Genomic DNA, 27500 nt, shown 5'->3' on the forward strand with positions numbered 1-27500 from the left:
AGAGGAGAGTGAGGAGAAAAGAGAGGAGGGTGAAGAGGAAAGACAGCAAAGTGAGAAGGAAAGAGAGGAGGGTGAGGAGGAAAAAGAGGAGGGTTAGAAGGAAAGAGATGAGAATGGGGAGGAGAGAGAGAGAGAGAGAGAGAGAGAGAGAGAGAGAGAGAGAGAGAGAGAGAGAGAGAGAGAGCAGGGTGAGGAGGTAAAGGAAGAGGGTGAAGAAATGAGAGATGAGCGAAAAGGAAGAGAGTGAGAGAGACAGAAGGAGCGTGAGAAAGGAAGGGAGGTGATGGAGTGAAGAAGAGAGAGGGATTAAGAGAAAGAGAGGAGGTGAGGAAAAGAGAGAAGAGGAGAAGAAGCGAGAAAAGAAGTAAGAAACAGAAGGAGAGGAAGAGAGAGGAGAGTAGGACAGAAAGAGAGGAGGTGATGAGGAGAAAGAGAGGAAGGTGAGAATGAGAGAGGAGACTGAGACAGAAAGAGAGGAGGTTGAGAGGTATAGTGGAGGGTGAGGGAGAGAGGAAAGTGAGGGAAAGGGAGACTAGGGTAGGTGAGAAAAAGAGGATACGGTGAAGGAGAGAAAGAGAGGAAGGTGTGGGAGAGAAAGGAAGGAAGGTGTGGAAGAGAAAGAGAGTAGGGTGAGGGAGAGGGAAAGAGATGTGTGAGAGGGAGAGTACGGAGGGGGGGAAAAAGAGATAGGATGAAGGAAAAGAGAGGAGGCTGAGCGAGATAGGAGGTTTATGAGAAAAGACGAGGGTAAGGACAAGAGAGAAGGGTGAGGGTGAGAAAGACAAGAGAGTGACGGAGAGAAAGCGAGGAGGGTGAGGGAGAAAGGAGGAGGAGAAGGGAGAGAAAGAAAGTGAAGGGTGAGGAAGAGAAAGGAAGGGTGAGATGGACAAACAGGAGGGAGGAGGAGGGAGGGAAAGAGGGATAGGATGGAAGAGAAGGGTAAGGAGGAAAGGGCAGGGGTGAGGAAGGGAGAGGAAGAATGTGGAGGTAATTGAAGATGGGTGAAGAAAGCGGGAAGGGGTGAGGTGGAAAGGACAAGGAGTGAATATGAGAGAGCAGAGGTGAGGAAGAAAGAGAGGAAAGTGAAGAAGAAGAGTACAGGACGGCGAGGAAGGGAAAGAAAGTGGGGAAGGAGAAGGAGTAACGAGTGAAGAAGAGGAGAGGTGAGGAAGAAAAAGGAGAAATGAGGAACGGAAAGGAACAAGACGGGATGATGAAGGGAGTGAGGATGGTGAGAATCGGAAGGAAAGGTGAGAAGTAAGGATGGGTGTATGGTTGATGAAGTGAGGGACGGTGAGGCAGACACACAACTGCCGGAAACTCTAATAACGAGCAAATCCTCCACTAACGACGCTAGGCTCCGGCAAATGGAGGATAATGTTAAGGAAATTGGGAATACTGCACAGCATATTGGAGACCATGGTCAGCATATAGGGGATAAGGTTAAACTCGCAGGCTCCTATGACTCACTCTCCACTGAATGAAATCGTCTGGCGCTGACTGGACTACAGTAAATGTATTATCCCGCCCACGACAGGGTTTCAGCAAACTGGTGATGGTGTCCAGCTATTTGGCAATAATATTTATGCCGAATTTTCCTAAGCACGGGACGCTCGATCAGACAAAAAAAGTGTCCTCAGGAAACACCGTCTACGTACGATACCAGCAGACGTCATCCTACGGTGATATTTCGTATTATCCCTGTGTTCCTATGTAACATCAACTGAAAGATATAAAAGTAAATAATAAAGATTTTACTCTTCCTGAGGACCTGATGTAATCTTTTTGCAGTGAGAAAAGTATGAGATGCAAACTGAACTGAGCGGACAAGAAATTCTAACCCAAAGACTGACCATTCATCTTCCGTTCATCTAGTCCTGTTGCATTTTAAACTATGCCATTACACTTATCTGAAGCAAAATATATAATACATATTTAGCTGCATGACTGTCTGACAAATTTCTCTCCTGTATCGACGCTATTGACTGCCTGCAGCTGATGACGTCACTATACTTTGTTCGACCTGTGGTGGCAGACGGCCTTGGATCGAACAAACTGAAAGGCTGTTCTACTTTCTCTGTTTTGTTCATATATATATATATATTTTTTCCCGATTGCCTAAGACTTTGTTCCCTTCCGTTCCCACGACTCGAGGCTTCGGAAAATGCTACATTAGTGAACTAGCAATAAGGTTCAGTAAACTGGTGAATGTGTTAAGTAAATCGAAAATAGTTCGTCTATTTTGGCAATATTCAGTACAGTGGTGATAACGTTCAATATATATGTAATAACGTTCTGTAAATTAGCGATAATGTTAAGTTATAATGTTCATCAAATTGTGGAGTGTTCATTAAATTTGTAGTAATGGTTGTTGTTTAGTATAAAGAAATAATGTTTTAAAAACTGGTGATAACATTCTGGAAAATTAGTGAGATGTGCAGTAATTTGCTTGCAGTGTTCAGCATATTAATATTCAGTAGGCACATGAACGTAAAGCAGAGCAGAAGGAACACTCGGAGACTGCACCCTCGCCCAACAGTCTTAGGGAAGAACATTTGACTTTGCCCTGTGGTGTTGGTCTTCCACCGGCTGTTCTCAGAAAACGAAGTTTCATCCTTGCCTGACCCTCAACCCTTCTACGGCGTTTTGTCTAAATCGTATCAAAAATATTTGAATTCGCCTTGCTCTGTGACCTTCACCTTTGGCCTAATGTTTTCAAAACCGAAACTCTTCATCCCCAGCTGATCTTCAGTCATACCACCAAGTTTGGTTAGAATCGAAACAAACCTCTATAAGTTTCACGGTCGTACCTTGTACCCTGACTTGTGACCATGACCTCTGACTGTTTTCAAAATCGAGTAACTTCATCCTCTCCGCACCCTCGACTTTTCCATCAAGTTCTACCTTTATCCCATCAAAATTGTTTAAGTTGCCCTTGCCCCGTGATGAGCTTTGACCTACTGTTCTCAAAAAAACATGACACCTCTTGGCTGACCCCTCAACATTTCACTGTTTGGTTCAGATCAAACAAAAAAACAGTTTATTTTGTTCACACACACACACACACACACACACACACACACACACACACACACACACAAGGATAAGCCAATTCTCCCGCTCGCACTGGATGTAATTAAGGGTAGGCTAATTTTCAGAGAACTGAAGAAAAACATTTGTAAACTGGTGATATTGGTAAATTAATTATGAAGATGCCTAAATACCCCTCTCATGGTCAGGGCAACTCTAGAACTCTATTACAGTTAAAGCCAGACAACTTGATGCTGGTAAGGGTGTCATAGGAGCCTGACTCCTAATGCTCTGCTGCAATGTTGGCCATATTTAGTATTCCCGGGAAAAGGGTTGACCATGTGAGATACCGTAATGTTCACAATTTCGGGATGAATCTAATCAGAATTTTCGATGATTCGAGATCATTATAGTGCAGGTAAAGCAGGTTGTCTGGTAAACTGAGAGTAAACAGGAATAACTTTACATGGGATAATGTTGGGTAATTTGGGGTTATGTTGGACATATCTGGACAATACTCAGGAAACCTGGAAAATGTTCACTGTGATAACGTTCAGCAATCCAGATAATGCTTGGCAAGTCCATTATTTAATGTTAGGCAAATCAGAATAATATTCGGTAAAATGGGATAACAGTTAAGAGATCGGGATAATGTTACGATAATCGGGTGATATCAACCGCATCATTCCAAGGACGTTTTTTGTCGTACCTGTTTATTATCTACAGAAAATCATACTCATGTTTGGGGAGACTTTTTTATCTGAGGGAGTTACATCTATACTTCAACTTCTTCACTGTTACAGGTCTTTCCAACGCTGCATACATTCAACTGGAAATAACAAAGATAAAAGGAAAATTACGTCCTGCGGCTAGTGGTTAATTTAGATCATGTTTAGCAAATCTGGATAGGGATATATGGTACGTTGTTGAAATGGGTTGGTACGGTAAGCCAAGATACCGATAACCCCTTCAGCCCGAGGAGTCTATCCTTGCTACTCCCAAACTCCTGCATTTAGTACTTCATTGACTATTCATTGCTAGACATCTTCCCTATGTTGAACAAATCCGTCTGGCAGCAAGTAAATATAATAACTAAATATGGTAAATAACTCCCTGGGTTGAAGCGGTGAATCCCTAAAACCACTGCACGTAATCTTTATTTTATGCTTCGTAATTCCAGACGACTTTATTCAACTCAGGAGAGCTTTCTGAACTGGAGGGGTTAGATGCATCCTTCATATACCCCCTCAGTACCAGGGGGCTTTCCTACGTCCAATAAAATCATCTGGTGCCAGCAAGAATATAATACAAATGTACTGGGACTCAATGAATTAATCGGGGGAAGGGGGGGGGATCGATATAAAGCTTGCCACATCAACCCGTCCAGTTCGACATTTTTTAAATTTAACTCTTACTACCTTCAGACGATTTTTATCAGCTTACGGAGAGAAACCAGACCGTGAAGAGGTAAATGGAAACTTTCAAACTCGGTCACTACAAATGGTTTCTCCAAAGCTTAATAACTTGAAGCCATTTTTTTTTTTTTTTCGTTTTATTCTCTGTCTCTAGATGATTTTAGTCAGAGTAGGTGAGATTTTTTCTAGTTACGGGGTTAGATACAGCCTTCATTGACCCCTTCACTACAAAAGGTCTCCCGCAAGATGAATTAAACAGTCTGGAGGTAACAATAACTGGAACTCTGTAACTGTCCTGCAGAGTCCCTAGTCTCCACCTACTGTTCCGGATGGAGGTCCATGACTAACGGTCACTAAGACATGAACAGGACACCTCGGCAGAATTCACAGGTCATTGTTGGGTACATTTTGTAGTAATTTAATGGATATAACAAAACGAAATAAAATCTTAGGCATCGGTCCGCCAAGTTTCCTCTACCGTCCTCTGGACAGTCACTAGTCTCCTGCTACGATTTCTTACAATTACCTTGAACCTTTTCTTTCTATTAACAATGACCCATGCCAGGACAAATAACCTGATGGGCCCTTCAGATTCCTTGCGCAGTCTCTGAGTCTCCTGGAATCGTTGCGAGACTGAGTGGCAATAATAATAATACCAGGGAAAACAACAGTCTCCACCTATGTAGTAGGTGGAGACTAATAATTAATGCTAATAATAATAATAACCATCCATCCATTCATCATCCAATCCCATGTTGACCCATGAGGAGCGTAGGAGTCCAGGGCTAGGCAAGTTGGTCCTGACATTTAAGATGAGTGACCAGCCTCACTCATCCCTGAGTGGCATTACGTGAGAAATACACCCCAACCACCCCTTGGATATAAACCTACACAGGCTCAATCCAACTGGAGTGACTAAATTACCCCTAAACCACCAGGAGCCATAATTTGGTTATATGGTTACCACCCGGTGTTGCGTAGTAAATGGTTTCCTGGTGTACAGGAAACCATTTGGCTTGTCACTCAGTGTAGAGACACCCATAGGCAGAAGGAAGAGGAAAGAATGAAGAAAGACAGAAGAGGGAGTGTAATGCCACCCGTAGGCAGAAGAAAAAGGAAAAAATGAAGGCAAGAAAGACAACAGTGCAAGGAAGGAAGAGAGGAAAGGGTTGACACTCAAGGCAGAACTACACTGAGGGAGTGGATGATGAGTGCCCTCACCTACCACAAAATAACAACAACAACAACAATCGGCTTCACCAATAATTACTGGTAATTGAACAAAGCCAAGTTACCAACAATCCTCAACGTTCCTATCGTAATCCATTATTTGCACCTGTTAAAAATATGACGACCCCCATTCTATTTTAAGTCTACCTCGTTTGATGTGTGTGTGTGTGTGTGTGTGTGTGTGTGTGTGAGAGAGAGAGAGAGAGAGAGAGAGAGAGAGAGAGAGAGAGAGAGAGAGAGAGAGAGAGAGAGCTAAAGATAGTGAAACATTTATAGCCTCCCGGATATATTCAGACCTCTCAGTTTTGCTTAACTCTTGACACCTACCCGCTTTCACATTCAATCTTCAGTGTTTTTTTTTTTTTTTTTTTTTCCAGCTACGTTATTTATACAGCACTCCCACTCCACACGCAAATTCTCTCTCTCTCTCTCTCTCTCTCTCTCCCCCCACCCAAAGAAAGCAGCCATGACGAACACACTTCCAAAATGGGAAAGGTCAACAAACGAACTATACGGAGGAAGAGCAAATATTTCCAGAGCCAAGAATATATAGACAGGCAGGTGCGATCGGCGACTGCGTAGCGAACCTGCGTCGTGAAGGGAAGGGAGGGGAAGACACAGGAAGGGAGTGGGAGGCAAAGGAAGGGGGAGGAAGACAAAGGGAGGCAGAGAAAGGAAAGAGTAGCGAGGTGAAGGAAAGAAGGGAGGGGAAGAGCAAGGGAAGGGAAGGGAAATAAGGGGAGAGGATGGGAAGACAATGGAATAGAGCTGGGGCAGAGAAGAGGGGGGGGGAAGAAAACGGAAAGGAGGGGAAGGAAACAAGAGGGTGGGGAAAACAAGGGCACGGCATGAAAAAAAAAAAAAAAGCTAAGGAAAGACTAAAGAGGGAGAGACAAGGAAAGAGAGGGGAAAGAAAGGAACGGGAGGGAGGGAAGGAAAGAGAAGGGAGGGGGGAGCAAGGACGGGAGGGAGAGAAGGGCAGGGAAGGGAAAAAAAGAGATGGAAGGGGAGGGAAGGAAATGAGAAGGGAGGGGAGGAAATGTGAAGGGAGAGGAGGAAATGAGAAGGGTGGGGAGGAAATGAGAAGGGAGGGGAGGAAATGAGAAGGGAGGGGAGGAAATGAGAAGGGAGGGGAGGAAATGAGAAGGGAGGGGAGGGAATGGGAAGGGTGGGGAGGGGAGGGAGAGAGACAGGAGGGGAAGAAAAGTGAAGGAAGGGGAAGGAGAAGGAAGAGGAGGAACAGAACGGAAGGGAGGGAGAAAAATGAAGGGAGGGGAAAGAGAAGGATAGGGAGGGAATGAGAAGCGATAGGAAGGAAAGAGATGGGAGGGAAGAGAAAGACAGGGAGGGGAAGGAAAGAGAAGGAAGGGGAAGGAAAGAGAAGGGGAAGGAAAGTGAAGGAAGGGGAAGGAAAGAGAAGGAAGGGGAAGGAAAGAGAAGGAAGGGGAAGGAAAGAGAAGGAAGGGGAAGGAAAGAGAAGGAAGGGGAAGGAAAGAGAAGGAAGGGGAAGGAAAGAGAAGGAAGGAGAGAAAGAGAAGGGAGGGGAAGGAAAGGGAAGGGAGAGGAGGGAGGAAAGGGGAGGAAAGAGAAGGGAGGGGAAGGAAAGAGAAGGGATGGGAAGGAAAGATATGGGAGGGGATGAGAATGGAAGGAAGGGGAAGGAAGAAGGGAGGGGAAGGAAGAAGGGAGGGGAAGGGAATGGAAAGGATAGGAAGGAAAAGAGAGGAGGAAAAAAAAAGAAAGAGGGCATGGAATGATAAGGGAAGGTACGAGAATGGAAGGAAGGCCATGAAAAGAGAAGGGAAGGGAAGAGAAAGAGAAAATAGGGGGCAAGGAAAGAGAAGGCAGGGGAAGAGGAAGGAAGGGAGGTGAAGGAAAAAGAAGAAATGAACGAGAAGGAAACAGCATGGAATGAACAGGTGTAAAGAGATGGGATAACCTGTTGAAATGGTCCTCAACTGTGTGGCCTAATAAAAAAAAAAAAAAAAAAAAATCAATGGTTCATTCTAGGTTATTTTCGGTTCACAAGAACCCAATCAGGCCACAGGGAGCCACACGCTATCTTCGAGGTATATCAGGGCAGGTTCCGATCCAGTCCCAGCAATTCACACCCACTTTTGTCAATACTGGTCAATTAGGATCACCCCCGAAACATTCACATTCAACTCTAGAATCCACAACTTCGATTCAGACACTTCACCTGCGATATAATCCAATACAGTTAGCTCAGTTCAGATGAATGTGTAAGATAAGTTTAGGATCAGTCAGGCCATTTTTAACCCATCCAGGCAATTCATAGCCATGCACTCTGGCCCAATCAGGTCAAGTGAAGCCAATTCTGGGCTATTCAAGGATGTATTACATTTATCACTGCCGCGTCAGGCCTAATCACGCCCTTCACATTCTTTTTGGACAGCCAGGTCATTTCAGGGTCATCGAGGTTAAATTAAATCCATTACGGCCATTTATTTCTAGCTCTTCCCCAACTGTTCTAGCAAAGTCAGATGCATTCAGGATCGATAACCACCTCACTCCAATGACGCGTGTTAATATTTTTACCACAACACGATTTCGTCCAGCTCAAGGGAGACTCTCCGAACTGGACGGAGTAGACAGATCCATCAATAATCCCTTGACCAAGAAGAGAGACCTTTTCAAAGTTCAATACACTCGTCTGCAGGAAGCAATAATGAAACGGAAAAGTATGTCATCGGATTGAAGGGGTTAGGGGAGGCGGTGGCTGAATCGGTAGAGAGGCGGCCTTTAGTCCTCATGGACCCAGGTTCGAATCCCGGCTGGGGCAGGGAACAGTTTAAGGATTTGAATTTCATGAAAAGCAGACTTTCCTGATCTACCAGATGGCCCGCCGACATGTAAAAATACCCCCGCCAATACCAATACACCAGTCTTGTATGAGACATCCCTAGCATGTATTCAATATGGACGGTGGGTGTTAGAGCCGAAGTGGTGACATGTGGAGGTGTAGGAGGACTACTGGGCCTTGGGATAGGCTACTGCCCCAGAGATATAGGCCCTGAAGCCTTTGCCCAGTGTCGGACACACACACACACACACACACACACACACACACACAAAATCAGATACAGAAACATCCAGGTCTTTCCCATCCCCCCCGCCACATCCACATCAATGCAGTTCGACTGAATTAGGTCTATTCAGTCAAAATCAGGTCTTTCTACACCCTTTCCATACACTATGTCCATAATGTTCAGATTCAAGAAGATTAACCCAGGCTTATTTCATGTACCTTTTAACCCTTTCACGCTTTTTTATTCTAACAGGTCACTTCACATCAATCCGATCAACTTGGGCCATCTCCCACCAATTAAAGTCATGCTTATTAACGTGTACCAAAAATCAGCCTATCGGTGCTGTGTGTGTGTGTGTGTGTGTGTGTGTGTGTGTGTGTGTGTGTGTGTGTGTGTGTCTTCTTATTTTTTCCATTTTTTTTTTATACAAAACAATTCAGGTCCTTTAAGCTCCTTTCAGGCCCATCAGAACAATTAGGTAAAACCGATGAATGCGTGTGCAAAATATCTCCTCTATCGGTGCAACAGTTTTCCACAGGACATTTCAGTTATTTTAGATTTTTACAGGTGTCTTTAGATCCATCCTAGTTATTCCCTTAAATATAAATGGTAAATATGGTACGTCAAGGAAGACGCGTGCCAAAAATCCGCCCTATCAGTTACTTTATTATTTTTTACATCATGTCAGGACTGGGTAAGGCGGATGGAGATGGGATATTGGGATGGGATGGGATGGGATGGGTTGGGATGATGGTGGGTGATGATGGGAAGCACCAGTACATCATGTGAAAAAGGGCGTTGTAAGTCTTCCCGTAGCCGAGGCAATCGTGTGTATTATAATCACCACAGCAGAGCGCAGGTGGATGCGATGGGTGGAAAGCAGTGGGTAGAATGGCCTGGGTCATGTACAATGTGAGGCTGGGTGGGAGAGGAATAGAGAGAGGCTAAGTGGGTTGGTAGATAAGATGCGAGTCAGTGATGGGTGTGCAAAAAATGGGTGGGGTAGGCCAAGTTGGTGGTGGGCGGTAGGTCAGGGCGGGCAAAGTACACCCTACGAGTATGTAAATGGGCGTTGTATCTGTATGAGGGGCACTGCTGGTGGTAAGGTTTAAGTCATAGGCTTCTCTAACAAATTGAATGTGGGAAGGTAGATGGGTGGGGTGGATGGAGAGACGGGGTGCGATGGTGGCGTATGATGAAAATAGCAGGTGAAGGTTGCCAATAGGTTAAGTGTCTGGTGATGATTTCATTCCAAGTTTTCTCCCACAACAAGAAATCACCAGCAAGAAGCAAGTAAGCACGCGCCGCACTCAAATACTCCGCGAACCAAGACGTGGGGAAACAGTAAGACGAATTACACTGTGGCTGTAATAAATAACAAAACCCATAGTATATGAAACTGGACGACAACTCTATAATAGTCCCAGGTGTGTTCATTTGTCGATCCGTTCGTCAAGCTTAAGAGAACACGGGAGTCTGGATGAATACCTGATGTATTTTGTGTAAACTGTCCTACACAGACTCAATAAAATGTCAGCCCACAATATGTGTCAATCGTTAACCATGCGAGCCTACAACCTATAAATAAGCATGACGCAGTGAGCTAGTAGGAGACAACAGATGAATATTAATAATGACGATGATTATTTTTTATTAACACGACTGTAAAAAGTCTACAAGCATCATAAAAAAAAAAAAATGCTCAATCAAAGTCATTTCTGTCTTTTATTAGTAAATTAAGTTTATTATACTGTATATATCTGGGAGAGTAACGCAAGAAGTAGGCTAACAATGGCAATAATACCACCATTGTTTTAACCCAGTCAATACTTGCGGCACTCTTACAACTTGTTCTACATAGTTCAGTTACTCAGCTAATGACGGGGAAAGAGTTCCAATCTGAGAGAGAGAGAGAGAGACTACTAAAACTACTACTTTACCCACACATATTATACTCACATACAAAATCTATCGGTACCAATAGCGTTACCGATACACATTCAGAAGTTGCCAAACCCTATTCCACTCTCCTCCTCCCATCTCCTCAAGAAGTATTTTATTCTTACTACCTCCACCTTTTATTCATGACAGGAAAGATCTATCGTACTACAATTGTTAATAAAGGCCTTATCCTTTATCTGAATATAAAAAATAATGCTAGGCTAAATAAGTAACAGTAACAGAAACGCAAAAGAACTAGGTCATCGGGGTAAAGCTGTTGAAGAGACGTCTGTGATTCTAAATAAAAAATCTAAAACCATTCTCTCTCTCTCTCTCTCTCTCTCTCTCTCAATTCTTACTGCTGCAACCACAAAATAGGTATTCAGCTTAACGGAGATCTCTCGTGGTGAATGAGTTAATTTACTGGGTAACTTTCACCACACACAGGTGGGAGTTTTTATCACAATTTACACACCACAATCTCTCTCTCTCTCTCTCTCTCTCTCTCTCTCTCTCTCTCTCTCTCTCTCTCCCTTTGAAACTAAAGTAGTAAAATATAAAAAAACGCCTGTATCGATTATAGCTGACAACACGGAACTAGAAATGAGGCAGAAAGAGAGAAGAGTGAGGCAGAAGGAGAGAAAGGGTGAGGCAGAAAGAGAAGAGTGGGGCAGAATGAAAGGAGGTGTGAGGCAGAAAGAGAGGAGTGAGGCAGAAGGAGAGAAAGGGTGAGGCAGAAAGAGAAGAGGGAGGCAGAAGGAGAGAAGGGGTGAGGAAGAAAGAGGCGTGTGTGGCAGAAAGGAAGGCTGAAGCAGAAGAGAGGAGAGATGAGGCAGATAGAGAGGTGAGAGGTAAAAAGAGAGAAGTGAAGCAGAAAGGGAGATGTGAGGCTGAGATATGTGTATTGACAGAGAGAGAGAGAGAGAGAGAGAGAGAGAGAGAGAGAGATGAGCCAGACAGACTAATGTGGCACAGAGAAGAGCTGAGGAAGAAAGACAGAAGAGCTGAAGAGGAAAGAGAGGAGGGTTGAGGCATAAAGAAAGGCGGGATGACAGAAAGAGAGAAGGATTGAGAAAGAGAGGAAGGTTGAGGAAGAAAGAGAGGAGGTTTGAAACAGAAAGAGAGAAAGGTTGAGGCAGAAAGAGAGGATGGTTGAGGCTGGAAGGGAGGAGGGTTGAGGCAGAAAAAGGGAAGGGTTGAGGTAGAAAGAGAAGGAGATGGGGAAAAAGAGAGGAGTGGTGAGGCAAACTGAGAGAAGGGTTGAGGCAGAGAGGAGGGATGAGGCAGAAAGAGAGGAGGAGATGAGGCAAAAAGAGAGCAATGGTGAGGCAAAATGAAAAAAGAGGTGAGGCAGAATGGGAGATGTAAGGTATATATAGAAGAGGGTTGAGGCAGAAAGAGAGGAGAGGTGACACAGAAAGAGAGGAGGAGTGAGAAATAATGAGAGAAGGTGTGAGGCAGAAAGAGAGAAGAGTGAGGCAGAAGGAGAGAAAGGGTGAGGCAGAAAGAGAAGAGTGGGGCAGAATGAAAGGAGATGTGAGGCAGAAAGTGAGGAGTGAGGCAGAAGGAGAGAAAGGGCGAGGCAGAAAGAGAAGAGTGGGGCAGAATGAAAGGAGGTGTGAGGCAGAAAGAGAGGAGTGAGGCAGAAGGAGAGAAAGGGTGAGGCAGAAAGAGAAGAGGGAGGCAGAAGGAGAGAAGGGGTGAGGCAGAAAGAGGCGTGTGACAGAAAAGAAGGCTGAAGCAGAAGAGAGGAAAGATGAGGCAGAAAAAAGAGGTGAGAGGTAAAAAAAAAAAGAGAAGTGAAGTAGAAAGGGAGATCTGAGGTTGAGAGAGAGAGAGAGAGAGAGAGAGAGAGAGAGAGAGACGCTTGGGAAAGGCGAAATGAGAGATATGGTGAAAGATAAATGTAGGTGAGGGAAATGAAAGTGTTGTGGGGAGAGAAAGAGGAAGAATGTGGGGGTGTGGTTCCTGGCAAAGAGAGGTGTGTTGAGGGCGAGAGGGATAAGAAGAGAGGTGTGCTGAAAGAGAAAGGAACAAAGGGAGGTGTTGAAAGAGAAAGGAACAAAGGGAGGTGTTGAAAGAGAAAGGGACGAAAAGAGAGGTGTGTTGAAAGAGAAAGGGATAAAGAGGTGCAATGAAAGAGAAATGAACAAGAAGAGAAATGCGTTGAAAGAGAAAAGGACAAAACGAGATGTGCGTTGAAAGACAAAGGGATAAAAAGAGGTGTGTTGAAAGAGACAAAAAGAGAGGTGCGTTGAATGAGAAAAGGAAACTAGGGGTGTGTTGAAAGAGACAGGGACAAAAAGAGGTGTGCTGAGACAAAAAGAGAGGTGTGTTGAAAGAGAAACGGACGAAAAGAGAGATGTGTTGAAAGAGAAAGGGATAAAAAGAGGTGTGTTGAAAGAGACAGAAACAAAAAGAGGTGTGCTGAAAATGAAATGAACAAAGAGAGATGTACTTAAAGGGAAAGGAACAAAGAGAGGTGTGCTGAAAGAGAAAGGAACAAAGAGAGGTGTACTGACAGAGAAAAGGACGAAAAGAGAGGTCTGTTGAAAGAAAAAGGGATAAAAAGAGGTGTGTTGAAAGAGAAAGGGGCAAAGAGAGGTGTGTTGAAAGAGAAAGGAACAAAGAGAGGTGTGTTAAAAGAGAAAGGAACAAAGAGAGGTGTGTTGAAAGAGAAAGGAATAAAAAGAGGTGTGTTGAAAGAGAAAGGGATAAAAAGAGGTGTGTTGAAAGAGAAAGGAACAAAGAGAGGTGTGTTCAAAAAGAAAGGAACAAAGTGAGGTGTATTGCAAGAGACAGGGACGAAAAGAGAGGTGTGTTGAAAGAGAAAGGAACAAAGTGAGGTGTACTGAAAGAGAAAGGAACAAAGTGAGGTGTACTGAAAGAGAAAGGAACAAAGTGAGGTGTACTGAAAGAGAAAGGAACAAAGTGAGGTGTACTGAAAGAGAAAGGAACAAAGTGAGGTGTACTGAAAGAGAAAGGAACAAAGAGAGGTGTGTTGAAAGAGAAGGGAACAAAGAGAGGTGTGCTGAAAGAGCAAGGAACAAAGAGAGGTGTGTTGTAAGAGCAAGGAACAAAGAGAGGTGTGTTGTAAGAGCAAGGAACAAAGAGAGGTGTGTTGAAAGAGAAAGGAACAAAGAGAGGTGTGCTGAAAGAGAAAGGAACAAAGAGAGGTGTGTTGAAAGAGAAAGGGATAAAGAGTGGTGTGTTAAAGAGACAGGGACAAAGAGAGGTGTGTTAAATGAGAAAGGAACAATGAGAGGTGTGTTGAAAGAGAAAGGAACAAAGAGAGGTGTGTTGAAAGAGAAAGGAACAAAGAGAGGTGTGTTGAAAGAGAAAGGAACAAAGAGAGGTGTGTTGAAAGAGAAAGGAACAAAGAGAGGTGTGTTGAAAGAGAAAGGAACAAAGAGAGGTGTGTTGAAAGAGAAAGGGACGAAAAGAGAGGTGTGTTGAAAGAGAAAGGGACAGAAAGAGGTGTGCTGAAAAATAAAGGTATAAAAAGATGGTGCTGAAAGAGAAAGGGACCGAGAGGTGTGTTGAAAGAGAAAGGGATAAAGAGAGGTGCACTAAAGAGAAAGGGACAAAAGGAGAGGTGCGTTGAAAGATAAAGGTATGAAAAGAGGTGTGCTGAAAGAGAAAGGAACAAAAAGAGGTGTGCTGAAAGAGAAAGGAACAAAAAGAGGTGTGCTGAAAGAGAAAAGGACCGAGAGGTGTGTTGAAAGAGAAAGGGATAAAAAGAGGTGTGTTGAAAAAGAAAGGGATAAAAAGAGGTGTGTTGAAAGAGAAAGGAACAAAGAGAGGTGTGTTGAAAGAGAAAGGGACGAAAAGAGAGGTGTGCTGAAAGAGAAAGGAACAAAGAGAGGTGTGTTGAAAGAGAAAGGACGAAAAGAGAGATGTGCTGAAAGAGAAAGGAACAAAGAGAGGTGTGTTGAAAGAGAAAGGGACGAAAAGAGAGGTGTGTTGAAAGAGAAAGGGACAAAAAGAGGTGTGCTGAAAGAGAAAGGAACAAAGAGAGGTGTGTTGAAAGAGAAAGGGACAAAAAGAGGTGTGCTGAAAGAGAAAGGTATAAAAAGATGGTGCTGAAAGAGAAGGGGACCGAGAGCTGTGTTGAAAGAGAAAGGGATAAAGAGAGGTGCACTAAAGAGAATGGGACAAAAGGAGAGGTGCGTTGAAAGATAAAGGTATGAAAAGAGGTGTGCTGAAAGAGGAGACAATACGAGAGGTGTTGAGACAGAGATGTGGTGAAATAAAGAAACTGAACGACAGATGTAGTGAAAGAGAGGCAAAAAGGAAGAAACAGACATCAAGGTGTTGAGAGAGAGAGAGAGAGAGAGAGAGAGAGAGGGGGGGGGGAATGGAGAAGTGAAGCAAGGAGGACACTGAGACAGAGTAAGAAGAGCCTAAGGTCGGATAGAGATGTAAGAGTGAGGAGCGGGAGGGAAAAATAATGGACCTGGAAGACAGGCGAAATGAGAAGCGAGGAGGAGGAGGAGGGGGTGGGAAATTTTGAGGTGAGGAGGAGGAGGAGGGGGTGGGAAATTTAGAGGTGAGGAGGAGGAGGAGGAGGAGGAGGGAAAATGAGAGGTGAGGGGGATGGAAAATGATGAAAAAATAAAAGGTAAGGAAGACGGAAGAAAAAAGGAAGAGAAAATGACAGGAGGAAAAGGTGAAACTATGGGAAGTGGGGTAGAGAATGAGAAGGAAAGTATTGTCGGGAAGGAAGTGACATGTTAGATAATACTGTGTACTTGATACGATTACAACTACTACCACTACTTATACTACAACGACGACGACGACTACTACTACTAAAACAACTACCTAGCTACTACTATTACAAGAACTACCACCACTACTACTACTGAAGCATGAACTACTACTACTACTACTTGTATTATCATCATCATTATTTCTACTGCTCAAGAATCGTGACCTCAACTTAGAAAAAAAAAAAAGTATCACATCTGCAGTCACCATCCTCATCATTATCATCACTGCTCTTCCAACAATCACTCAACCGATCACTAAGTCGACGATACAAATGCGTTAAGTATGCTACTAGTCCAGGCGCACTGGCAGAATAGGAGCTCAGTTTTTAATGTGAGCAAATTTCCAGCCATTTCTAGGCCAGTTACGCACCCAACTCTTTCCTGTTCACCCCGACCTTGAACTAAGAGAGTGGGAGTCGTATTTATGAAAAGGCAGGAGCAATTTTTTACGATAAACAACTTTTCCATAATACACCACTGAACTATTATTACTTATCTTTTTTTTTATTGTATTTATTTTATTTATTTTTTTTTTTTTTGCACTCATTTTTAACATTCACTCACTTTTGACTGACTTGCGTTTTATTGGTGTGTGTGTGTGTGTGTGTGTGTGTGTGTGTGTGTGTGTGTGTGTGTGTGTGTGTGGCGTGAGGGGGCGCACCTTTGGCATTCTAGGCACACACTAGGGGAGGAGAAGTAAAGATATGAGTGTGGTTCAGTTCACCCTCCGTGGCCTCTCGTTTTCTATTCTCTTCCCGTTCTCTCTCTCTCTCTCTCTCTCTCTCTCTCTCTCTCTCTCTCTCTCTCAAGTATTCGAATCCTGGCCTAGCACCACCTTTCTCGTTTTCTTCCATTTGTTTTTCTCTTATGACTACTGGCTATTCTATTTTTCATGTTTTTCACACTTCCACTCGCTTCCCTTCCCTTCCCCTCTCTCCACCAGTGACCGCCCAGCTATAATCCCTTGATGTATCTCGATTTCAGTGCAGTGAATTCCTGAAACTGAAGAAATAACACCGGATGTAGAAGTTACTAATTCAAGCGTACAACCATTTCCGTCCTACTGGGCAGAGGAAGGGTCCAAGCGGGGCTAAAATTGTTATATCTTCTGCATTAACTTTTACTTGCGTGGGTGTAAAATCTCCATACAGTTCCTTCTCTGTACCTTCTCAACTGCACTTCCTCCTTTGCCTGTACTCAGTCTTTCTCCCTTCTTTTATTCCTCCCTTCCCTCACTTCACTGCACTCAGTATCGCACACAACCCAAAAGATTATTTTCCATTCCACAACAATTCCTAACATCCACTCAATGAACTCTCAGGCTCCCATGGCTCACCCTACTGAATATCGTCTTGTGCTAGAGTTGTGCCCACCATGAAAGGGTTAATGATACCAATATTTACACTCAGGTTCTCATAGGCGCTTTCAGTTAAATAAAGTGGTTTGGCATTGGGTAGAACAAAATACTAGAATTGTTCCAACCATGACGGGGTTACGCTTAGGCAGCCCCTTCATTACAATGACAGTTTTTCTACCGACTGCCAAACGATTTCATCCAGCTTATCCATTCTAACCCCCCCCCCTCTCTCTCTCTCTCTCTCTCTCTCTCTCTCACACACACACACACACGTTATTCTTGCTACTTTCAGTAATTATATTAAGCCTAGTGACATTTCAACTTCGAACTCATTAGCTACCTGTACAACCCCACCATCCACCCAGCTACCCAGCCACCTGCAGCTTCCGTACATCTAACCTAAACCATCCAATCTGACACCATGCTCTGACTTTCTATATCTGTACATTAACCATCCTAAAACTGTCATCTAACCACCTCATCTGACATCATACTCTGACACTTTTATCTGTACATCTACTCATTCAATCTGACCATACTGAGCGACACTTTCTACATTTGTCCATCTAACTATCCAGTCTGACACCATACTCTGACACTCACTACATCTGTCCATCTAACCATCCAGTTTGACACCATACTCTAACACTTTTTACATTTTCTGTATCTAACCATCCAGTCTGACACCACATTTTGACACTCTCTACATGTCTATCTAACCATCCAGTCTGACACCATACTCTGACACTTTCTCTTTAAAAGGTCATATCAACACAAACAGGGTACGGCCAGGTAATTCCCCCCAGATAACCACGCGAAGTCAACAATTAAGGTACACAAACCCAGGGCTGTATGCATAAAGTTTCTTGACTCTAAGTTGTGGGTAAGAGTACATGTTAATAAGGTACTGTACGTTTACTTTCACTCATTTACCAAACATTTCACAACCAAACTAAACTGATAAAGTGAAATATATGACAAAACCAATTTATTCCTGATTATATGGAACTGTTTAGGAAAATTTATCACACAGGTTGGCTAAGATCTTTTATGAATACAGCCAAATTACACACTTCTTATCAACGGGGTCCACTCAGGATTAGCTATCTTCCTCCCCCCCCCCACTGCTGTCACTGATAATGGTTCACCGGCGCTTTTGTTACGGCGAAAAAAAAAAAAAACGCGGATAAGCTCATGTCAACAGTCCCTTCAGGCCAATGACCTACACTATTGGTTTATTTCTGCTACCTCCACACGATTTTATTGCTGTGTGTGTGTGTGTGTGTGTGTGTGTGTGTGTGTGTGTGTGTGTGTGTGTGTGTGTGTGATGGAGTTTTGAAAAAAAAAAAAAAAAAAAAAAAATCAAATCTGGGAAAGTTGCTGTGATTAACCCCCAAAGATAGGTAATTTTAAAAGTTTACTCTTGCTACTTCCAGACAATTATATTTATACAAGGGAGACCATCTGCAGTGAAGGGGTTGGTGAAAGCTATCCCTAAACCCCATAGTTCAAGCAGTCTCCTCTAAGCTAAATATAAGCGTCCAGAGACAGCGATCATACAAAAATACGTCCTCGGTTTAAAGACGTAAAATTGTGGTGAAAGTAAGCCAAAGTGCAAGGGCAGGGTAGATACGAGATTACAAGTTACTTAAGTCGACGTGATAATTTGGAGACTGGTTCCCATAGAGTTTCTTCCTGGGTCCACCTCAAACACACTGAAGGGACACAAGCTGGGCGTGGCGGTGGAATTATTTCTATTAAGTGCCTTTTTAGCTCTACAATTACCTAAGATGCGGGTGTAGGTTGTGGCACGGTCTGTTTCTTTATCCGTTTGTCTGGCAGTCAGCAGCGCTATTGAAAAACTATTGGATGGAATTCCAGCCAATCTGGATCAAGGATTGATAACTGTTAGAGGAAAATGTTATTTTTTGGTGGAAAAACTGTTGCAGGTAAAGTTCAAAAAGAGGATGGAATTCCCTTGGCGGAGGTATGCGCTCTCAGTGTTTTTGCTAGTTTTGTTTTCTTTCTCAAGCACAGCATTTCTCTCATCAGCGGATAATACAATAATTGCCCCGTAACATACCAAGCACAAACAGCAGCAAACACACATCAAACAGTACACTACCTGATCGGTAAGAGAATAAACCCATGAGTTCGGTGACATGTGTTTTAGCGCATTCTTGTTGCCGCCAAACTATGTAGTACGGATAAGGAGAGTTTTTCGAACAGGACGTGTTGGATATGGCTCTATACTGATTCCCATTAAACCGACACCAGAGATATTCCTTGAGCTGAATTAAATTGTGTGACTGCACCAAAAACACAGTGAAACAGACGTCCTTTAGCGGAAAATGTTAAAACAACGGAAGGTCAGCATCTCCAGTGACGTCAGCCACCACACTCACGTCTTTCATATTTTATTCTAATGCTGCCCAAACAATCAATTTTACTTAATTTCTGCAACTGGATGGGTTGGATATTGCCTTCATCCCCCCTTCGCCAACAAGGGATTCTTTACATCTGCATAAAATCGTATGGAAATGGCAAGATTTGGAGAGAGAGAGAGAAAGATATTCTGTGATTGAAGGGGTTATCATTAGGGTGCTCCCCCTCCAGTCACTCATCGTGAACTTCAAACTATACACGACCTGTACTCAACAAACAGCAAAAATACCAATACACCTTGCAAAATTAAACTGTTTGAGACTATCAATCTACATTCTCTCCACAAACACATCTGTAACTCTTTCGGTATTTTTCGATTTTCTTTTAGTTATCGAAATGACTACGGTATTACATTTGGCTTAGGGAAGTCTTCTCCTACTAAAGGAATTACCCTACAAGGTCTACATAATCCCTTCTGTAAGATGATGTCAGCATTACTTTATTCTTGCTACCGTCAGACCATTAGCTATATCAAGACTGAGAGACCTCTCGTACGGAAAGGCGTTAAGTCTATATTCCCCTTCGACCTGATGTCGTATTTTGCATTTTTATTTCGCTAACAACAGACATTTCATTCAGGCTGGAAGAGATTCCTCATAATGAAGGGATAACACGATGTACGGTACTGTATTATCCCCTTCAACCCCAAGACTTACTTTGCATTCTTTTCTCGCTACCAACAGGCAACTTTATTCAACTTGGGAGTGACCTTTCGAAGTGGAGAGATTACACAGTCTCTGCCCTTCACCAACGTGACGTATTTTTTTGCTTGGGGGATATTTTTTCAGCTGATTGAGTTAGATACAGACAGCAGCATGGTTTCCAAAATAAACCTCTAACGCTCAGAGATTTGATTGCCCACAGCCCTCCGGGCAAAAGTTGGTACACTACAGATTCACATTGCTACATTTTATTAGATATCTGTTTGTATTGTTTGACCCATAACCCTATAAAATCATTTAAAATACATGAATAAATAAATGCAAAAGAAAGATGTAAAAAGGGATATTTGTCGAAGGAACATTTGTACGAAGTCTGAAGTGAAACTATGAAGAAATGAAGGACTGGCACACAACTGAGCAGTGTTTGGAAGAAAGAAACAGAGCAAATATAGTATGAAGTAGTCAGGGCTGAAGGTATATCACATCACACAGCAACAGGGGCGGTAGTCTAATAGCTACATTCACTACCAAGCTTTCTTCACGCTAAGTAAAAGCGTCTGGTACTGTACTATCTGAATCTCAAATAAACAAGTCATCGTACAGAAGGGGTTATTGGAAGCTGCTTTAATTCCCCTCTATCGTACTACAAGGGGTTTGTACTAACTACATTTTATTCTTGCATACTACACACGACATTATTCAACTTAGGGAGAATCTGTAATGAAGCATGAGTTAAATTAAGCCTAAATCTAGCCAATACCGATTGAAAAGTGTCCCTAAGGTTAATACTGAAATAGAAAGAACAAGACAAAGGACAACTTTCACAGCAGCACTCACTCCTGCAGTAGCTATTATAAGGGGAAAGAAATGAATATGTGCTATTAAAGCACTTCAATGACACCCTTCTGGCTCACAGACCGTCCCAGTACAGTCAACTGCACAGTATTCTGCCCTAACCCTATAATAATTACGGCTATTACAGCACGGTGCTACACTCCGTCCATGGCCTAAAATTATCATCAGTCAACCTTGAACGCTTTGGTGGAACAAAGGATTAGTGCTAGAATATGGTGCTAGTCACGAAGAAGAGTTATAGAGGTGTAATATTGTCTTACTCTGCCTGTGAGGTACAGGAAATGAGCTACTAAATGACGAAAATATGGGCCAAGGTAGACTGAATATATAGCACACGCACCTCAGACAGGCCTCAATCGCACACCTGGAACAACACCAATACCCCCCCCCCCAGCCCTCAACACCCCACTCCATTAGGTACTGACGAGTGAGTAATATATTGGATTTAATCGCCCTGTGGGTGCGGAAATAAACTTTAGAATTGGTCAATGGATTCAAAGGAATGAAACATCCGCGAACCTACCGCGAAAAAAAAGAAAAACACTGAAAGGTCATGTGAATACGAGAGGCGGTCCCAATTTGTATTTGTACTTAGCAGCGTATCTTCTCAGTGCAACTCTCTCTCTCTCTCTCTCTCTCTCTCTCACACACACACACACACAATATGTGTGTGTGTGTGTGTGTGTGTGTGTGTGTGTGTGTGTGTGTGTGTGTGTGTGTGTGTGTGTGTGTGTGTGTGTGTGTGTGTGTGTGTGTGTGTGTGTGTGTGTGTGTGTGTGTGTGTGTGTGTGTGTGTGTGTGTGTGTGTGTGTGTGTGTGTGTGTGTGTGTGTGTGTGTGTGTGTGTGTGTGTGTGTGTGTGTGTGTGTGTGTGTGTGTGTGTGTGTGTGTGTGTGTGTGTGTGTGTGTGTGTGTGTGTGTGTGTGTGTGTGTGTGTGTGTGTGTGTGTGTGTGTGTGTGTGTGTGTGTGTGTGTGTGTGTGTGTGGACGTCCAGCTGGGTGACTTGAATGAGTATCTGTGCTCCATCGACTCCCTAACAACGTCCACCCAAGGCCAACACAACAACAATCTACTTATATCACACCAATGTCTGCACTATAATAACGTCTGCAGACCCCGTATGTGATATACAGTTTTTTACTGTAGCCAAACAATTGTATTCAGTTTAATAAGAGTAGTGAAGGGGTTACAGAATGCTACATCCAATCCCCTAGTTCGAAAGTCTTCCCTAAGCTGAATAAAATCATCATAAAGTAGAAAAGAAAAGAAAAAACACGTCATCACAGTAAATAAAGGGGGACAACTGCCTGCTTTCGAGTTATGAGCAAAAAGGAAATTTAAACTATCGACATTGGTGATTTTCGTAGTGTTAGCATAAACTGCGTTAAAAATAGAAAACTGTCGTGTGAAAATAGTTTTGACATAATATAAATTACTTGCTGAACATTATTAAGCTTAGATTTTATCGTAAATAATGAAAGTACAGTGTCGAGGACCGTCCATTGTTCCACAGAGTTTGAGGAATTGCTTAGAAATGTCCTTATTTACATTTAAATAGGTGCAAAGCATTTTTTTGGCAAATACTCGATATAACCACAACGACATTTTCACACGGTACTTACCTGTCACGAATGCATATTGTAATGATACTATGAAAACTGTCCATGTCGATATTTTTAATTTACTCGTAACCGAAACTCGCAAGGGGTTAGTCTCATTCACTTGAAGGGAAAGCTCACGTCCTGTACTTAAGAGGTTATAGATCACTTCCATTAAACTAAATAGCAATTTTTTTTTTCATTTATGTACTTTTTGCTTTTGAAACTTAGTCTATGGTTACGCGATTTTATTCACCATCGTAAAAGACAAACCGCCAGATCAATTAATTCAACTTAGGGAATACATCTAGTGATGACAAGATTAAAACAATTTCCACTCACCCCTACAGTACGTTAACTTTTCTGTATCCGGTACGTTCACGTGGTTTTATTTAGCTTACAAAACATTACTGGTAGTGAAAAAGTTAAAATATCTATTCATCCATATATATATATATATATATATATATATATATATATATATATATATATATATATATTTTACAACTGCCAAAGGATTTTATTTAGCTCAAGGAAAACATCTCGTAGTCAACTCATCCAGTTCAACAACTACATCTTTCCATCTATTCACCTGTTCACTTAATCATTTTAATACAACAGCACGACAACTTGCCCCCTGTTCGTCTACCCCGTCATTCACTTGTTCCAGCTTTTTATGTAGTCGTCGATTTTTTCAGTCCACCCACCAAATAATCGTTAAACAGAACTGATCGAGTTCACCTAGCCTAGGCAGGCTTTTATCAGGACATTACCCAGCCCTTCTCAGTTACCAGCTCAGATTCGGGATGGCTGGAATCCCCGACGACACGTGCCCCGCTTGTAGAATAGGTGCACATAACATAACGCACATAGCCTAATGGAGCACTGCACTGCACATGCCACACTAAAACACAGGCACGACAACAACAGTGCATGCAACCTATGATACGACCTCACTGGGACGGTTGCTTATCTGTGATCGGTAAGTCTGATAGGCAAAACAGACCGGGGTTAAGTAGCAGCAGCAGCAGCAGCAGCAGCAGCAGCAGCAACAACAACAACAACAACAACAACAACAACTTTTCATTCCAAACATTCGTCATGTATTCACTATGCACCAAACATAATTTAAACTGACGCTCTGTCCCAACCTAAACTTCTCCAGACTATGGCAATCACCTTAAAAAACAAAAATTACTTTTCCAACATGTTCAAATTTACCCTACCCAATCTCAAGTTACCAAATGTTATCTAACACCAAAACATCATCTACTGATCTCTCTCCAAATTACGCTACCCTAATTCAGCCAAACATCATATACACACAGCTATCTAAGCCGCCTTAACTCTCCCATTCTTTACTTAACTCATCCAAACATTATCTATTCAAACCTGCCTTATACTCAGTCAAACCCACCTAATGCTGTCAAACCTACCTTATACTCTGTCCAACCTACCCTATACTGCCAAACCTACCTTATGCTGTCAAACCTACCTTATACTGTCAAAACTACCTAATATTGTCAAAGCTACCTTATAATGTCAAACCTACCTGGCACTGTCACACCTACTTTATACTGTCACACCTACCTTATACTTAAAACCTACCTTATACTGTCAAACCTACCTGACACTGTCACACCCACCTTACACTATCACACTTACCTTGTGTTGTCACACCTACCTTATACTTAAAACCTTATACTGTCAAAAATACTTTATACTGTCAAACATACCTTATACTGTCAAACCTAGCTTACTCTGTCAAACAAACCTTATGATTTCAGACTATCTTACACTGTCAAGTCTGTCTTATGCCGTCAGATCTACCTCATACTCTCAAACCTACCTAATACTGTCAAACCTACCTTATACTGCCAAACCTACCTTATACTGTCAAACATACCTTATACTGTCAAACCTATCTCATATTCTGACAAACGTACCTTATATTGTCAAATCTACCTGCAACTTTGTCAAACCTACCTTATACAGTACTGTAAAATAGTCCTTAAGCTGCCATCTTTCGAAGTTGAATACTGAGCTCTAAAAACATAGCAATACTAAACTGTGGTGTTAGTCACGAAGAAGAGTTATGAAAAGGATAGAAAGATGTAGTATAGTCAAAGTCTGCCTGATAGCTGATGAGATGACATTAAGTTGTAAAGTGGAGAAAATTACCATCACGTTAACTCTCTCCTGGTCGGAACAACTCTAGCATTATATTCTAGTTAACGCCACCTGATTAGTGAGTCATATGATCCGGGCAGTGTTGAGGCGAACGTACCATAATTCCATAACGATATCAAATCCCCTAATCTTCGCCAGCTTAATCCTAACCTAGTCCAGCCTCATAAACTTAATCTAATCAGAGCTAATGAACCTTATCTAAATACCGATGAGATAACGTATTTATGCAGTTAGATCTTGCTACCTCCAGATGACTTTCTTTTTTAGCATAGGAAGCCTTGTCGTAAAGACAAGGATAAAAACAATCTTTATTACTGTACTTCTTTCGTAACATATTTAATTTGTTCTTGTTCCTCAAAGACGATTTTGTTTAGCTTTGGAAACACCTTGGACAGAAGGGATTTTAACCTCTTCAACCTAAAAATGTCTTCCATCATCATCATCATCATTAGTCGTCGTCTTTGCCGTCGTCACAATTATTATCAATATTATTATTATTATTATTATTATTATTATTATTTTATTCATTCATTCATTCATCATCTATTATTATTTATTATTATTATTATTATTATTTTATATTCAGTCATTCATTCATCATCTATTATTTATTATTATTATTATTATTGATACTGCCAGAGGATTGTATTCAAACCAAAAGAGCACTCGTATTAGTGAATTGGTTAGCGATGGCCATGTCTAGCCCCTCCGGTTCAACAGATCTCTAATCAGGCGAATAGATTTTTTTTCAAGAGAGCACGAATTAAAAAAGTATATATATATATATATATATATATATATATATATATATATATATATATATATATATATATATATATATATATATATATATATGGGATTCTGGAGGTTACTCTGCTCCGGGAAAACCTCTGGTGGTGAGTGACTACAGATATCAAAATTATATTACACCCAACAGTCTTGTCTTATCTGCCCTGATCTACCGTAATCAACTTAACCCCTTCACTTTGAGACCTCTCCCCCACACTGAATACCCTCATACTGGTGTCAAGAATATGTCATCGTACTGAAGAGGCCAAAACCAAAATTTCGAACATTAGTCCACTATAATATAATCTATCATACCCTACTTATGTGTTATGTAATTCCTAGTAGCCCATCTACCTGTAATAAAATCTACCATAATCTATCCAAATGTAATATAATCTACCCTAATCCATTCAAGTGTAATATAATTTACCATTATCCATCCAAGTGTACTATAATCTACCACAAAATACCCAAGTGTAAAATACCATAATCTACCTTACGGGATCCAACTGTGATATAATCTACCAAACCTTAGTTTTATTAATATAAAGTCATGACCTAACTACTTGTTTGTTTTTCTTGTTTGTTTTTTTTAGTTAGTTGTTTTCCGGGGAGGGGCACTAACCCTCCGCCAACCCTTTTAGTCGCCTTTTACGACAAGCAGGGATACTGGGGGAGTATTCTTGAAAACCCCCCTACCCCCAGGGGTAGGAAGGGCACAAGTCAAGAGTGAGAGCAGTGGAAATGAGTTATTTAAGAGGAGCCTGTGGAGTCACGTGGAGAGACAGGCTGACGAATGAAGATATAAAGGAGCGTTGTGGTGTGGATGTGGATGTGATAGGAAGCGTTATGAGAAACACACTGAGGTGGTTTGGCCATGTGGAGAGGATGGAGGGTGAAAGACTGACGAAGAGAGTGTATGTGAGTGAGGTGGAGGGGGGAAGAGGGAGGGGGAGGCCGAGGATGAGATGGAGGGATGGGGTGGAGAGGTATATGAGAGAGGGGGGTGTGAGTTGGGAGCAGGGCAGTGAAATGGCGGGGGACAGGGCGACTTGGAGGCGATTTGTTTGTGGCTACCCCAAACGGGATTGAGGCGTCTGGCAATAGACAGATAGATAGACCTAACTACCAAATACTATAATCTACCATAACCTAACCTATCCAATTACGGTATTTAATCTACAATAACCTAACCTATCCAAGTATTTAATCTACTATAACCAATCCAAGTATCTAATCTACCATACCCTATTCCATAACTATACTTATCCAATTACTTAATCTACCATAACCTATCCAAGTACGCAATCTACCAAAACCCAACCTAACCGGGCATCATTACAAGAGAGCGGGCAATGTTTACTGTCAGTTGAGTTTGGAAATGAGCAGCCCGACCCGACCCAACCCGACCGTCACGCTAAGCAGAAACTATTAACTTTACTCCTATGTGAAGTAGAGTTGAGATCCTTTCAGCATGTGATGTATTCATTCAATAAATCTTGTTGTCAATTAAAAACTCACCCATAAAGGCATAGGAACCCCTTACAATCTCAAGTTTTCCAAGGAAGTGTTCGGCCCTAATCGGTGAACGCCACAATTATGATATCAAATTTTAAAAGATATTCTGTCGTAACACTGCTTTTTGGCATCAACTTTAGCAAATAAATATCGGAGATTCCGCCAATAATTTTATATCAGAGGTAAACTGTGATAAAATGGCGCTTACTCGCTCGTCACGGGCTCACATAGTGTACTTTCCTGGTAATGTACCGTAACTCAACCTACTCAAATATTTAACCTACCGTATCTTACTCAATGAAAGAGTAGCCTAATCTACCATAACCCAAGGTGGTTATCAAGTGGTTAGAGGAGTGATCTGCTGTCTGAGAGGACGCGTGTCCGATCTCAGGCTAGGCCAGGGATATTTTACACACTAAAGCCTATTCGATCTCTTCAAAGATGAGCAGAGCCATAAACTTTTGGACGCTGACAGACGGCTGGTTGTCCCTGTGCATTCATTAGCAACGATTTATTTTTTAAAATTTTTATTATAAGGGTTACAATAACCGTTTCTGATAGATAGATAGACAGATAATGAGAAATTTTATCGTCAGAAACGATTATTAAAATACATCATAACGAATGAATAGCCTACACTAAGACAAC

The sequence above is a fragment of the Coenobita brevimanus genome, chromosome 110, assembly GCF_032717465.1.
Source record: "Coenobita brevimanus isolate Jiangsu-jjx chromosome 110, ASM3271746v2, whole genome shotgun sequence".
In the NCBI taxonomy this organism is placed as follows: domain Eukaryota; kingdom Metazoa; phylum Arthropoda; class Malacostraca; order Decapoda; family Coenobitidae; genus Coenobita; species Coenobita brevimanus.